A 16923-nucleotide genomic window follows, 5' to 3' on the forward strand; every position below is an offset into this window, starting at 1 on the left:
AGTGGGGAATAAAATATTTTTATTCCCCTTTTCTAAGTTTCAATGATACCACATTTTAAAAGTATCATAGTTTTTCAAAGGATAAAAGGTAAAATTATTGTTTTTCCCTAAAGAAAATTGACAAAGCATTTCTTTAAAAAAAGATTAATTTATTTATTTCATATATGAGAGCATAATATCCCTGTCTTCAGACACAGAAGAAGAAGGCATATGATCCTGTGACAGATGGTAGTGATCCACATCTTGGTTGTTGGGAATTGAACTCAGAACCTCTCGAAGAGCAGTCAGTGCTCTTAAATGCTGAGCCTTCTCTCCAGCCCTGAAGTACATACTATGCATCAAAAACTATTTACTCAGGATATCTTTAGACAAATTCACATGACCTAACTAGTTATTCCCCCTACAAATTATAGAAATACTGGCCACCCATGTCCTCTCATTTCACAGAGTTTTAATAACATTTAAAAAGGCATTCTGTGATTATATTAATTCCAGGGAGTTGAAGATATGAAAATGGTTGTTGTTTAATTTAGACAATAAGTCAGAAGCCCTGTGCTGATCTTTCTATTTTAGTATATTTATTGGTTTTTAAAGAGGCATTTTGGGAAATATATATTGTTTAAATTATTAAAGTATTTTTGTCTATATAAATATTTACACATGTATATTTCATTTTCAAAAGCACTCATGTATCACTCTTTCATTGAGTGAAGACAATATACAATATAAAAAACAAATCCCGCTCTAGGAAAAAAAATCTTTAAAACTAATTCATAACCTTAAGGGATAGTGACCATGTTGTGTACTAGAATTGGGATAGGGTTCATAGAGATACCACTGTGACCAGATCTGTATGTTTACATATATCAGGTACTTAAAAGTAGACATTACAATTTAAATATATATCCTCATGTTACCCATTACAAATAAAGATTCAGAGACATAATATCATTTCATATTTATTTTACCTGTGGGTATGGATTTATTGATCAAATATACATTTGTCTATTCATATTAATTTTTAAGTTTTATTTATTCTGAATAAAAATAACTTAGTCAAAGTTAACCAGTTTACTTTACTTGTAATCTATTTGGTACTAAGAAAAAGATGTGAAGAATAAACGATGATCCCATGTGGATATTCTATCCATAAGTAATAAAAGACAAATTTCATTAAGCCACAAATTTATGTTTATTTCTTATCCAATATTTTTTTCCATAATTTTCATTGATTATTTTGTGAAAACTTTACAAAAAATCTTTAGTAAGCATATTTTTAATTTGGACAGAAAGTAAACCATACATATCTAGAGCAGAAGAGTACTGAAGGCCATTTCATCACTGAGGGGATTTAGCTGCATAAATAACTGACACTGACACCCAACACAGAGTAGCACAGATATTCTTTGCTGTCAGCAGTTGGTCTTGCCCCTGGCAACTTGTCCCTTGATTATCTGTTTGATTTTGTGATTATCAGAGTCATCACTTCCTTTTTCAGTATGCTACTTTGGAAGTGGTATGGATAAACTTTTAGGTTCTTTAGAGAAACCATTGAGTGAATAAGGTAGAAGCTATCAGAGAAAGAACGGAACAAAACATTAAGATATAAAATGAATAGCTTATAGTTGTGGTATTTGTGTAATTGGGTTCCTATTGACTCAGTGAGACCAGCAAGAGTAATGATGGAGACCATTTTGTCTTGTACCATTTGGTTATATTTACTAAAGATGTGACAACAAATGGCCCATGCAATACTTATGATATTACCAAAGAGGGGCACCAAGTCCCATGATTTTGTCCATCTTATGAGGATCCACAGATGAAACTTAGAAAAACTAAAAGAGTAGTGGTATTCTGTTTTATGTGAACAGGACCTCATAATAATGTAAAGATATTTCCCATCTGGGAATTCTAGGTTCATGGATAACTCACTTTCCACTTTCACTGGGACAGGAAAGATTTTGATATTATAAAAAATGAGGACTAGGGAGGCAGATGAGCAAAAAGATAGAAACTGAGTTCACATACAACAACAAACAAATCCTTTGACCAGATCCTGAGACTGACCACAACCCTAGCATATATTCGTTGTGTAACAGGGATACGATTGACTCAGTGGGACCATCAAGAATATTGGTGGCCACTTTAACCCTAACCCTGAGGCTAACCCAGGGACTTTTCTGAAATCTCTAATCCTATCTTAACCCCTTAATTTCCTAAGCATCCTAACCCTAACAACCCTTGTCCTGATCCTAACCAGAACCCCTAATCCCCTAACCCTAACTCTCACCCTGCTTACTCTGGGGGATGTTTCTTAATTATACCTTTTGAAGTGAGAAACCCTTTCTTCATCTTGAACTTTTGAGATGTTCTTATCCACTTTTGATCTAGGCTATATGTATTTTTTGCAACCTACATATAGAAGTGTCATGAAAAAGCAGTTCTTTTGTTTTAGTACTTGTACTATTTTATTTTATAAAACAAAGGTGTTTTGTTTGTTTGTTTGTTTGTTTTTAAACTAGCATTAGAAAGTACTTATTTCTTAAATATGCTGGTATACACTGAAGATCAGCTGTAATATCCTGAAACATGAAATCCACCAGTCCTTGATTTTCTAACTCCCCTTGGCTGACAGCCTTTATCAGGACATTCTGTTAACTACCCTTTCTATATATATAGAAAGATTCATTTTTCTCTATGATTTGAGATAGGCTTATCTAGAAAATCTGTACTAATCCAACTGTATTTTGTTTTTTAATTTGCCACTGTTGAAAATGTGCTGACTAGTAATAGTGCTCAACAGTGTTTCCCTTATGTTTCCCTTATATTTCTGGCTTTTCTTATGGGGTTGTTTGAGAAGGGAGCTTCAGTTTCCCTGAGCCCAGGATTTAGACAAAACAAACCAAAGAAAACAAACAAAAAAACCCACTTGGTTTGTTTTTGTTATTTTTTTTTTTTTTTTTTTTTTGGAGAGAAGTGTTTCTATGTATAGCAGAGGCTGACCTGGACCTCACTCTGTAGATCAGGCTGGTGTTACATTGGGTCATCAATTCCTGGGTCAGATTGATACATCCAATGAACCTTCAGTAATGGTCTAGGCAAACTTTTCATAATTATTATGGAAAGAAGACAAGTGCTTTGAGGAAAGCTCAGGCACAGTTACAGGTAAATGCAGGGTCCGGGCATCAGAGGGGCAGAAGCAGGTAGCTGATCAGCCTAAGCTGGAATGTTGTTCCTCCCTCAGGGCTGTGTGGGGTGTGATGCCTCTTGATATCTTATTTCAAATGTTAATGGAATGCAAACTACTCCTGAGATCTTGAGTAGGTGTGGTCCTGGATAGGAAGCACACTTTAACCTGAGGAGGGCTAAGACTCACTGGCCAATCAAAGAGCGCCAGGCAGACCTGCCAGGCAGAAAAAGAGGTGGGATCTTCAGGGTGCCTTTTGGTGTGTTCCCTGTGGCTATGCAGTTTGAATGATTCTCTGTGTCCTGCTCTGAGCTCTGCTGTTGTTTGCTGTGAGGGGGACCTCAGGGAAACGCTGAAATCAAGACATGGTGAGCACAAGATATCTGCCCACAATGGGAAGGAACATGCGGCTGAGCTGTATGCACTGGGGTGGTAGGTCCTCTATGGGGTAGGATCAGAAGCATCAGCCAGACGTGATCACCTGTGAGGTTTGTAGTGGTGCTTCTAACCTGCTAGTTCAGGCAATGACCTCTTAATAACTTCAGTATTACGGCTGATTGTAATTCTGTCCAAAACATCTGGACTAGTTGCTTTCTTGTAGAAACTTGGGTGGGTTCTGTGACTATGCAGCAACTGTGTCCAAAGCTTTTTGTCTTTTACAATATACATTAAGAAGGCAGGATTAGGCCTGGAGAGATGGCTCAGAGGCTGTTCTTACACAGGCCATGAGTTCAATTCTCAGCAGCCACATGGTGTTCTATGATCATATGTAATGGGACCTGGTGGCCTCTTCTGGCCTGCAGTAATACATGCAGGGAGAACATTGCATAAGGAATGAATTTATCCTTAAAAAAAAGAACACAGATATGAATCTAATATTTCTGATTTCAAACATTACTAGTTTTTCTTTTGCTTGGTTTGTTAATTTTTTTCTGCTATAATTTTTTGTTTCTTTAACTAATATGTTTATGGTTTTGATTATGATGTGGCAAACGTCTCTTTCCCAATCTGGTATTTTTGATGCTCTTTGTACATTAATTGACACCTTCCTTTAGTCAATGAAAGCTTTCATTTGTGGTTTTCTTGGAAATATTTTCTTTATGCTGATTTTCTTCTTCTTCTTCTTCTTCTTCTTCTTCTTCTTCTTCTTCTTCTTCTTCTTCTTCTTCTTCTTCTTCTTCTTCTTCTTCTTCTTCTTCTTCTCTCCTCCTCCTCCTCCTCCTTCTCCTCCTTCTCCTCCTCCTCCTCCTCCTCTTCCTCCTCCTCCTCTTCCTCCATTTTCCCCTCCTCTTCCTCCTCTTCCTCCTCTTTCTCTAACATATATTGAGCCACCATGTTGGTGCTGGGATATGAACTCAGGACCTTCACAAGAGCAATCAGTGCTTTTGCCAACTGAGCAATCTATCTAGCCCCTGAGCATCCCTTCTTGTTTAGCTTCTTCTGGACTAAGAAATGTCATGAAGATATCCTGTACTTTATGGTTATTATACATTTGTAAGTGAGTACATACATGCATGTCCCTTTGGGTCTCGGTTAGTTCACTTAGGATGATAATATCTAGTTGTATCCATTTGCCTGCAAGATTCATAATGTTTTTGTTTTTACTATCTGAATAGAATTCCATTTTGTAAATGAACCACATAATCTTTATCCAAAATTTGGTTGAGATACATCTGGATTTTTTTCACTGTCTAGCTGTTATATGTGGAACAGGTGAGGCAGATTCCATCATCTTAGAACCCAAACTTAAGAGGATTTTTTATATGGTATGGCTTCTGAAAACAGACAGATGATAAATTCGAGTTCCTGGATTCTTCCAGTATGGTTTCAATTTGGTACGATTCCAGAAATCTTTTGGCAGAGTCAGAGCCATAGGGAAGACTCTATGAGAGTTCATTGCACTGAAATTATGAGGATGATTCTTGAGTTGCATTTTGTGACCACAGCTTGTTGAGATAACTAAAGCATTGGTAAATCAGCCATGGAGTGATGTATACAAGGAGAGGATGTACCCAAACTGTTACAAGAGGTGACCTTCAAGATTTTGCCTTGTGTGTCAGAAGAGACTGTAGATGTTTGAACAGTGCAGGACTTCCTGTAGACTGTTAGGATCCCTGAAGAAAGACTGAATGCATTTTCATCACAGGATGAATATTTGCCCATAGTGTCAAGGGTCAGGATGCAGTTGATTGAAACAAAAAGAATCTAGATAGGATGATGTCTTTGGCTGCTTGTCTGTCCTGTCTGGCTTTCTTTGTGAAGATTGTGGAAGATCTTCTGGTAGGAGCTTTTCCAGATACCTTCCAGGATAGTGTTTATAGAATGAAAATTTTATTTTTTCTCTCTTTTTTTGCTTTTCCAATAATTTATATATTCATTGTCACCCTTATCACTATCCCCATTATATGTCCCTTGCTATGGCAGAGTCCCTCCCCCCAATCTCCTCTGTTTTTCTTTGAGAGGATGTTGGGTCCTGAGGTAGCCCAAAAATTGGGGCATAAATTCTCTTGTGAGTTAAGTACATTCTCTCTCACTGAGGACAGACATGGCAGCCCAGTTAAGGAAACAGATTCAAAAGATATCCCCCCACCCCACAGCTATAGGGAAAGTACTTGCTACAGTTGTTAGACGACCTTCTGAGACTGTTAGCTGCACATCTTCTATATGTGTGCAGGGGCCTTAGTCCATCCTGTGTTTGCTATTTGGTTAGTGGCTTAGTCTCTGAGTGTCCCCAAGGGTGCATGTTACTTGAGTCTCTTGGTCTTCGTGTGGAGTTTCTATCCTCCTCAGGGGTTTCAGTCTTCCTGCCAACTCTTCCATAAGATTCCCCAAGGTCCATGCAAGGTTTGACTCTGGATCTGTGCAGCTTTTTCAGTCAGCTGGTGGGTGGATCCTCTCAATTTACTCAAGGCTTCAGTGTGGGAGCATAACAGAGTGTCATTAATAATGTCATGGATTGGTGCCTGTCCATAGAATGGCACTCTCAAGTGGGGCAAGTTTTCATTGGCCATGTCCTCAGTCTCTGCTCCAGATTTTACCCAGCATTTCTTTTAGAAGGGAAACATTGTGTCCATGGTGTGTTCTGTGTTGTGGTTGAAACTGACCCTTCAACTTTCTTCTCATGCTCCCATATACTCACGATAATCTCTTTCCTTAAATCATATAAAATACAATGGATACATTTGCTAATCAGTGATAATCTATTTTACAAGTCTAGTTGTTTTATATTTTTATATTTATTCTATTTTTTGCTTTTCTTTTCCAAACCAAATTTCGCTGTGTAGCTTTCTTTGTCCTTAAAGTAGTAGAGAAACCACAAAAGACAAATGTCTTCTATTTGTAATATAAGCATATTTTTGTGTGGTTTTTCTTTTTTGTTTTGTTTTGTTTTGTTTTGTTTTTTGGATTTGTTTTTTTGAGACAGGGTTTCTCTGTATAGCCCTGGCTGTCCTGGAACTCACATTGTAGAGCAGGCTGACCTCGAACTCATAAATCTCCCTGCCTCTGCCTCCCAGAGTGCTAGGATTACAGGTGTGCGCCACCACTGCCTGGCTCTGTGGTTTTTCATCCATATCTTTAGTATTGAAATTTTACCAAATGTTATAGATTAGACTTCATATTTCTGCCAGGTAAATACAGATGTTCTGTGAATTTATAATTCTTTGTAAGAACTTTCATAAAGAACTTTGAGTTCAGTATCATTTTTTCCCATGGATGTTTTATGTAGGGATTGAGGGTCTTAAAATATACATTTTAGTCTCCTAGAACACATTACAAAGGCCATGCCGGTGTCTAGCTAAATGGCATATACCTGCCTGTGCCTCTGTGATTAAAGACATGAGAAAATACACCCAGCTTGCCCATCATGTTTGTTGTTAGCAATTGTTCATACAATTTTTCAGATGTGTGCTTGGTATTGTGGATCTGTTTCCTTTGCATCTCCATCTCAATTTGCATTTCTCATATCCAGAGTGTTCAAAAGTAACAGAGGTGTATCTTATAATTAAAGCTCCTTCTAATATGACACAGTAATTATAAATTCTGAGTTAGAAAATAAGCAGAGCAAGCACGAGAATTATGTGAATATATATTTGAGAAAGCATATATTTATTTTCCGGTGATGTTACTATCATGCTTTTTGTTGTACACTTGTATGGGATATGTAGGATGCAGTGACTTTTGATGATGTGCATGTGAAATTCACTGAGGAAGAGTGGAATTTGCTGGATCCTTCCCAGAAGAGTCTCTACAAAAATGTGATGTTTGAAACCTACCTGAACCTCAAAGCTATAGGTATAAGAATGTTATTAATTTTTTCAGAAGGAAATAAATGTTTCTTGGTTATTGGTGATCTTCTATTATTTTAATTGTATGAAAATAGAGCTGAATAATTCAGTTTCACTGAATTTTCACTGTAACTTTAACAGTACAGTTAAAATTCACAGTATCTTTAATTTTGTCTATGTTCCAATAGTATATCATTCATTTTCTTGTATTGTGTTTTAGGCTATAATTGGGAAGACCATCATCTTGAAGAACATTGTCAAAGTAGTAGAAACATGAAAGGTAATTTTCATGTGCAAGATTATACAAAATTGTCTTTGAAGAAAATTTAATATCTTATGGAATCTCCAGTTAAAAGCAAGACTATAAAACAACAGTCCTTTAAGTGTAGCTATGATTATAATATTGTTACAAAACCATGTACCTCAAGGTCCAATATCTGGTTTGTGTATCCATTCGATAAATAACTCCATTAGTGCTATGCTGCGGACCTGACATTCTGTATAGCCTCAAAGTATTTAGAAATTGCATAATGAATAATGATAAATCTATATCCAAAACATTCTAAAAAACAATTAGTCCATAGAAAGTTTGGTGATACTCATATTCTTGTAGAAATATGGTTAAGTTTGGTGAGAGAGCATTTTATGAGTATCAAGAATGTTGTTGTGGAGAAACATTAGACTATATTGCACATGGTATGAGAAGCAAAAATTCAAACAGTGTAAATGCAATGTGTAAAACTTTCATTTATCATGCTTTTTTATTAGGTATATCGTGTGTCACAATGGATAAAAATGATGTGAGAATAGGGATATTGAAAGACGAAACATAAATTTTTTTGTTCTAAAATAAGATGCATAGTATTCTGACTTTGATAGAAATTAGGAATGCGAAAGATATTTGCAATTAGTTGGCTTTCTAGTTTTACAGGGAATATTCCAAAACTCAGTTTAGAAAATCTTTATGGGTATTAAGAATTTGAAAATTCTTCTGTGTGTCCTGGTTAATAGTCAAAAGTGTTGTAATTCACAAGTTAGGAGAACATATGAATACAATCAGTGTTATACAGATCAGAATTGTTCTTTCTTCAGATAGCTAAAATGCATCATATTAAAAGAGGGTGTTATAAATATGAGCCATGTAATAACTATCACAGGGGTCTTGAACTACTCATGATGAGGGAGAACACCATGAACATATAAATTGCTAAAACCTTAAGATCTGCTGCTTCTTTACCATTAGACAAATTGTAAACATAATTCATATTGATTACATGATTGATCAGAGTTATGAATGTGGTAAAGATTTTACATGTGCTAATTATCGTTGCAGGCATGTAAGAAGATATACTGGAGTGAGACTCTATGAGTGTAATATATGTGGTAAAGCCTTTACAAAATCTAGTCATCTCAAATATCATAAAAGAACACATACTGGAGAGAAACCTTATGAATGCAATCAATGTGGTAAAGCCTTTGCACAGTGCAGACATCTCCAATATCATAAAAGAACACATACTGGAGAGAAACCTTATGAATGTAATCAATGTGGTAAAGCTTTTGCACGTCACAGTAATCTCCGATATCATAAAAGAACACATACTGGAGAGAAACCTTATGAATGTAATCAATGTGGTAAAGTCTTTGCAGCTCACAGTAATCTACAAAAATATAAAAGATCACATACAGGAGAGAAACCTTATAAATGTAATCAATGCGGTAAAACTTTTAAACATCACACTACTTTCCAATATCATAAAAGAACACATACTGGAGAGAAACCTTATGAATGTAATCAATGTGGTAAAGCCTTTGCATATCACAGTGGTCTCCAAAAACATAAAAGAACACATACTGGAGAGAAACCACATGAATGTAACCAATGTGGTAAAGTCTTTGCAAGAACCAGTCATCTCAAGTATCATAAAAGAGCACATACTGGAGAGAAACCTTATGAATGTAATCAATGCGGTAAAGTCTTTACAAGACCCAGTCATCTCCAGTATCATAAAAGAACACACACCGGACAGAAAACTTATTAATGTAATCAATGTGGTAAAGTGTTTTCACCAGGGATAAGTCTTCAAACTCTGTGTGCTGGAGAGAAACGTAATGAATAAGATCATGAATTAAGTGGGAGTTAGGAGGGTATCATAGTAGGATATGATAGACATGGGTGCTTGGGATTATTTCCACTCTGCAGATTTTTTTTGATGCTTTTGCCAAGAAGTTTGCTGTCCTTGTCTGAAGAGTTTCCTTGAGGTTAAGGTAAAGATGTTTACATTAATTGTACTGAGCAAGTAAGTCACGAAAATCACCGCATAGAATTTGGCATGAAAATTTTTAACAAACATAGAAACTAAGAAAGGAGAAATAAAAAAAGAATGGTTCAAATACAAGGCTTTATCAGGAAGCTGAATGATGTTTAATCTTCTGATCAAGGAGATTCAATGGCATTAAAAGAATGGTTACATTAGGACAAGATTGCATTCAGCTAAACATATGGATTTGCAGTATGAAAATGAACTGAATCATGTTAGGAATTATTATTACCTGGATACTGTTTTGATGTAGACATATGAAGATACAAGTATGTGTCAAATTGCCAAGAGATAGATTTTGATTCTGGGTTCTGAATTTAAAATATAAGCAGAAAGGCTTAGTTCATGTCATGGTGTTACATGCTTTTTAACCCACCATTCACGAGACAGAATCATGTAGATCTTTGAGATCAAGGTAGATCTCTAAGCAATTTCCAGGAAAGCCAAGATTAGGCAGTGATATATTTGAAATATTGAAAGCTGCTGATAATGCAATAGAAGGAGCCGTGTTCCAGCCCCAGTAAGCAGCAGAACTCAGCAGCTCAGTCTTAAATGGCAATAATACAGAGACAATTGATGCTGGTTAGCTAGTAATTAGAGGTGATGAAGAAGAAATCAGCATCACTGTGGTGAAAACTGACTAGTATTTTATGAGTGACAAAAAGGTGTGTTCTAGAGCTCACCAAGGTTGAACCTCATGGTGCAGCTCGGCTTGGTTATGTGTAAGAATAACTCAGGTGGTACTGACTTCAAATTCATGAAGTTGTCATGCAGAACAGCTGAGGCTTGGCACCACTGAGCAAACATAAGGGAGGGTATGGGTCAAGACTTGTTCTAGCAGAAGAACCCAGCATCTTGAAGATGGAAGTACCATGGGATAAACAGCGAGAACAGCAGGAGCAGGAGAATGAAGTCAACCAGCGCTTAAAGTGATACAGAGGGCAGAGCTGGAAAAGTGACCCAATCTCTTTGGAGGAGCAGAGAAGATCATGTGTGGATCCAGGATATTGAAACAAGAACCTGTGAAATTGAAGTTATCTTAGAGACCCCAAGTTTTTGAGATGTTAGAACTGTATGATACCTGCTCAGGAATTGAATAAAAGCAGTCAAACAGAACGAATTGTGCTTCAGTGAACAAAGCAGAAAGGAGTTGGAGTTCTGAAGAACACTTTGACATCAGACATGGAGATGCAGAGTTTGGAGATTGTTCTGCTGGCTTTGGTCTTCTTTAGATGAGTACCTTTATCTGTTTCTTAGAATGTTTTGGTAAAGAATGTTTCTGCCTAATACCCTTGTCTGAACAGTCTTCTTGAGGTTATGGTAAAGAGGTTTACATTGATTGCATTGAAAAAGGAAGTCTCAAAAATCCCCGAATAGAATTTGGCCTGACTGTTTTGATCAAGCATAGCAATCTTCCAACGCAGTAATACAACATTTAAGGTTCAAAAAGCAAAGCATCACCCGGAAGTTGAATGATGGTAAATCTTGTAATCAAGGATATTCAAAGATACTAAAGGAATGGTTATATTAGGGCTTTATTCCATCCATCTAATCTTACAGATTTGCAGTTGTATGAAAGAGAAATGTGCCATGTTAGGAATTATTATTACCTGGTTATCGTTTTCATGTCGACATATGTTGATACAAATTTGTGTCAAAGTGAAAAGGGATGGGTTTGATTGCTATTCTGTGTTTTCAACTTAAGTTCTAAAAGGAAAAGCTTAGGTTCAGCCATTTTGTTACATGCTTTTTTTTCCAGCATTCATGAGACAGAGCCATACAGATTTCTGAGGTCAAGTTAGATTTCTGAGCAAATTTCAAGACACCCAAGCTTAGGCAGTGAAGTTTTGGGGGAAAAAGCTGATAATAATGTATTAGAAGGGGCCATCCATATTCCAGCCTCAGGAAGTAGCAGAACTCAGAAGCTTTGTACATGTGGCTTTGTCTTAGTTGTAAGAATAGAAGGAACTAATGGAACAATAGATACAAGCTAGCTACCGCTAAGTAATTAGAGGTGATGATGAAGAAATCAGCATTTCTGAGGTTAAATCTTCTGGGTAGTGTTTTCTTAGGGGCAAAGAACATGTGTTCCAGAAATTGCCAATATTTGACCTAGGTAATGTGTAAAGATTGCTTTTTTATTTGTTTTGTTTTATTAAGTGTTTTTGCGTTTGTCGATTTAAAGAAGATTGCTCTGTAATTCTCTTTTGTTGCTTAGTTTTTTTTGACTGGCTACTTGAGCAACCATGGGTTCACAAAATAAATCAGTTAATGTTTGTTCTGTGTTTATATTGTTAAATACTTTAAGGAGTATTCTCATTAACTCTTCTTTGGAAGTCTGGTAGAATTCTACCCTGAAACTCATAGTCCGGGGTTCCTTTTGGTGGTAGATTTGTAGTGCCTTCTCTTTTTCTAGATGTTTACGTCTAAGTTGTTTATCTTAGGGCTGGAGAGATAGTTCAGTGGATAAGAGCACTGACTGCTCTTCCAAAAGTCTTGTGTTATATGCCCAGATAACACATGATCACTAGCAACCATCCATAATTGGATTTAATGCCCTCTTCTGGTGTGTCTGAAGTCTGTGATAGTGTACTCATATGCATTAAATAAATAGATAGATAGATAGATAGATAGATAGATAGATAGATAGATAGATAGATAGATAGATAGATAGATAAATAGATAAATAAAGAAATATATCTTTTTTAAAAATTGTTTGTCAATGTTTGATTTAATTATGGTAAGTGGATGCTATCCAGGAAATTTTTCATTTCTTTTAGAATATCCAACTCAGTGGAAGACAGGTTTTTTTTTCAAGTCTAGGTTTTTATCATTCTCTCAATTTCTTTATTGTCTTTTATTTTTTTCACCATTTTTATTTTAGATTTCAGTAATTTTGTTATTCTCTATCTGTCAATAAGGGATTGCCCGTCTTTTCTAATAAAATGTTCAAAGGATCAACTCCATGTTTCATTGTTTCCTTGTTTTCCTCTCATTCTATTTTATTGATTTCAGCCTCCCCCCAGTTGGATAATTTCTTGATGACTACTCCATTTTATAATAGCTCATTCACTTCTTTCTGTTCTAGACTTAAATTTTTGCTCTTAAATTGCCAATATGTGTGAGTTCTACTATTTTTTAATGTAGGCATTTGTGCAGTGAACTTTCTTCTAAGCGCCACTTTTATTTTTCTTTGTTTTAAATAGGACTGTGCATGTTGCATATTCATATTCATTGAATTCCTGAAAATCTCTTATTTCTTCCTCTATTTCTGCTTTAACCTATTTTTCATTCAGTTGTGTGTTGTGCAGTTCCCATGAGTTTGTAAACCTTGTGTTCTCTCTTGTTTTGTTGATATGGAGCTGTAATTCTTGGTGGTTTGATGAGACACACGGTGTTGTTTCCATTTCCTTGTATGTGTAAAGACTTTCAATGTGTCTGAATATGTGTTCAGTTTATGAGTAAGTTTTGTGAGGTGGTGTACAGAAGGTATATTATCTTATATTTCAGTACAATGTTTTCAAAATATCAGCTGGATTCATGTCTTGCTCTCAGTTAGCTGGAATATTTCTCTGTTTAGTTTTGGTCTGGAGAATGTGTCCCTTGGTAAGAGAGGCGTATTGAAATCAATGATTCTAAATGTATGAGGTTTAATACATCATTTTAGTCTTAAAATGTTTCTTTTACATAGGTTGGTGACCATGTATTTAAGGCAAATATTAAAAAAATTATGATGCCATCTATAGTAATATTTAATCCTTTGAGGAATATATAGTCTACCTGAATTATTTTGATTATACTTTGATCAAAATCTATTTTGCTCATTTTTAAAATGGCTACACCCGTCTGGTTCTTTGTCCATTTGATTAGAATACATATTTACTCATCTTTATCTTGAAGCAATGCCTATTGTTGCCGTTGAGCTTTAATTTGTGTATGCAATAGAAGCATAGGTTAGTGTTAATATCCATTCTGTTAGCCTGTGTCTTTTCATTGGTGCACTGAGATTATGGATATTGGAATGGTTCATGAACAGGGATACTTAACTCCTGGAAGTTGTTGTTGTTGTTGTTGTTGTTGTTGTTGTTGTTGTTGTTCTTCTTCTTCTTCTTCTTCTTCTTCTTCTTCTTCTTCTTCTTCTTCTTCTTCTTCTTCTTCTTCTTCTTCTTCTTCTACTTCTTCTTGATACTGCAGGGTGTTATGGTATTGGTTTGAGAGTGTGTGGTTTTGTGTGTATATGTGTGTGTGTGTGTGGGTGTGCTTTCCCTTCTTTTGTAGGTAAGACAAGACTTTTGACTACCTGTGTATCATTAACTTCTTTGGGTTAGATTCTTCTTCGATTACTTTGTGAAGGTTTGTATTTGTAGACAGATATTTTTCAAATTTAACTTTATCATAGACTATCTTATTTTTCATTTGTGGTAATTAAATATTTTCTACATATAATAATCTGGGCATATGTACATTCTGCAACACGTGTGTGCAAGCCCTTTGGGCATTAACAGACTCCAATGAGAAATCATCTGTGATTTCAACAGATCTTCCTTTATATTTTTTTTTGGCTTTTATACCATTGCATCCTTTAGTATTTGTTCTTTGTATTGTATGTTTTGATTATTATTCAGGGAAGAGATTTCATTTTATGGTCCATTCTGTGTGGTGTTTTGATGATTCTTGTACTTTCTTAGGTACCTCACTCTTTAGGTTAGGAAATGTTTCTTGTATGATTTTGTTGTCAATACTTTCTGAGACTTTGATCTAGTGTTCTTCCTCTATTGCTAGTCTTCTAATGCTTTGATCTTACACAATGTCCTGCATTTTGTGGATATTATGTCAGGAAGTATTAGATACAACATTTATTTCCTGATGCGTCCATCCCTTCTATATTATTTTCAGTGCTTGAGATTTGTCTTCCATCTCTGTATTCTCTCACTGAACCTTACCTGTAGTTCCAATGCGCACTCCTAAATTTTTATTTCCTGTATTCCCTCAGTTTGTGTTTGCTTTATTTTTTTCGTATTTCTTGGTCTCTAATAGTTTGTTTCCTTCAACACTTGGTTTATGAAATCTTCATTTATAGAATTTATTAGTTTCATCCACTTTTTCTGTTTGTGTTTTCCTGGGTGACTTTGAGGTATTTATTGATTCCCTCCAATTGTTTGTGTTTTCCTGGATTTCTCTAAGTGACTTAGCCATTTCCTTTTTAAGGACCTCCAGGAACTTCTTATAGTTGGTTTCAAAGCCTTTGTCTTATAAGGCAGCAATGTTGGGATATTTAAGACCTCCTTTGGTAATATAAATGGACTCACAGACATTAACCAGAGAGGGATTAATGTTGGTCCTTATTACATCATCTTTTGCCAACACCGTGGAATGGAATGGTGTTATCACTTCTCTAAATGAAAATTCCTTTTCATGTGGATGAACTTGATATTCTGTTTTTTTTTTTTTCTTATACAAAGAAATTTATTGTGGGGACCACCTAAGAAACCATGATAGAAACAGAATGAATACTACCTAATCCATTCTATCTTTATTTGTTTAGTAAGTCAATAATTAATTTCAAATGCATCTCTGCTGTAATCTCTTTCTTGAGATCATTCCTCTAAAATTCCAGATAATTAAGGATTCTTTCATGTTTTTTTTCAAGTCTCCTTTTGCAGATCCTCAGTTCTCCTACAGAGCTGCAGCCCAGCGACTTCTTCACCACAGAGGGCGCTGAGGCACTGGCGCTCCAGGTGGTGATTATCTCAGTGCTCACACCTTGGATCCTCTTCTCTAGTAGCTATGACTTGTCCCCCAAGCAAAGATCAGCTAGGCTCTCCATAGGCCTGAGTTGTTTTTCAAAGGTGATTTGAAACCTCATATGTGTTTTTGTTCCTCTGAACATTCGCTGTGCTGACAGAGTTCGATTGTGACAGGCAGGCAGAGGTGAAATTACACAGAGATCTCTGGTTTTGGAACTTGTGTTCCTAAAGGCAGGCCAAAACGCATGGTGCCCAGGTTCGAGGATGGAGATTCATTGCAGGTGCTGAGATTTTTTTTTTTTTTCTGACAGCTCAGCCTCGTGACATTTCAAAGAGCAGACTTTATTCTGTCTACCATAGGTAAATAACACCTTCAGCCCTACAAGTGTGCCAAGACTTCCCACACTTTCCCCCTCTCACGCAATGTAATAAACTCCATGCAAACACAAATTTCCTTGCAGCTGCTTTCCTTTCTGTTTGCCTAAGATTTTCCAGATGGCAGAGACAAGTGCTCAACTGGTATTCTGACTCAACTGTTACTTTAATCTGGCTGTAGTTTCCCTGTTGCCTTAGGGCCATGGTCCATGAGTACACTTGACAGACACGGAAAACACAGGACAACCATGGTTGACTCACTCATACACCCCGAGTTTTAGGAGAGTCTTGCAATCCTGGCAGGGAAGGTCCATAGTTAGTCCACCTGCCGGATTGTCTACACTTGTAGAGGCCACAGCTGGAGTAGGGACCAAGAAGCCAATAGCTACAATGTTCCATAGATCCACAGCTCTGACTCTGAGGTCCAGGTGCTGCCACCTCTTCACAGCAGGGGTCGCTGTGGGGCTGCTCTTCCTCCATAGAGGAATGCCAATGTGTACATCGTTGGACGCTCAGGGCTGTATTAACTGCGAATTTTCCACACAACCAAGTTCTTCTTGGCTGTTGGCTTACGCAAGCTGAAATAATTTCCAACAGCGTCCGTGAGTTTATATCTTTCTGCTTTCATTTTGTCAACCAAATCAGATTATGCCCAACAAGCTGCAATGGGAATTGTTTCGAACCAGGGTGTTCTCCTAAATGCTGACAGAACAGCCTGGTGCCCAGGGATGAGTCATGCTCTCAGTGAATGCAAGGTGTATTACCTGTGATTTCCCACCTCTATTGTACGTTCTAGGTGATGTGAATGAAAGAAAATATTGAATATTCAAAGGAGAACATGCTGGTCAGTATTTCTGTGCAGTGTTTATTTTATTTCCTACATACACTTCCTGAGAAATGAAGTTCAGAGAGTCAAATGTAAGAAATCATTCTTTAGCCTGGTACACGGCTTAGCCTACTGAGGTATTCAACTGCTAGGAAGACCAACAATAGAAGTAAGGCTTGTA

General features: G+C 36.5%; 1 pseudogene; it reads left to right on the top strand.

The window, feature by feature from the left end:
• LOC127673241 (zinc finger protein 431-like) overlaps nucleotides 1–16498 on the top strand; it is a 71503-nt pseudogene extending 55005 nt beyond the window's left edge.
• The last annotated feature ends 425 nt before the right edge of the window (nucleotides 16499–16923 follow it).

Source organism: Apodemus sylvaticus, chromosome 22 (genome assembly GCF_947179515.1).
Source record: "Apodemus sylvaticus chromosome 22, mApoSyl1.1, whole genome shotgun sequence".
Lineage (NCBI taxonomy): Eukaryota > Metazoa > Chordata > Mammalia > Rodentia > Muridae > Apodemus > Apodemus sylvaticus.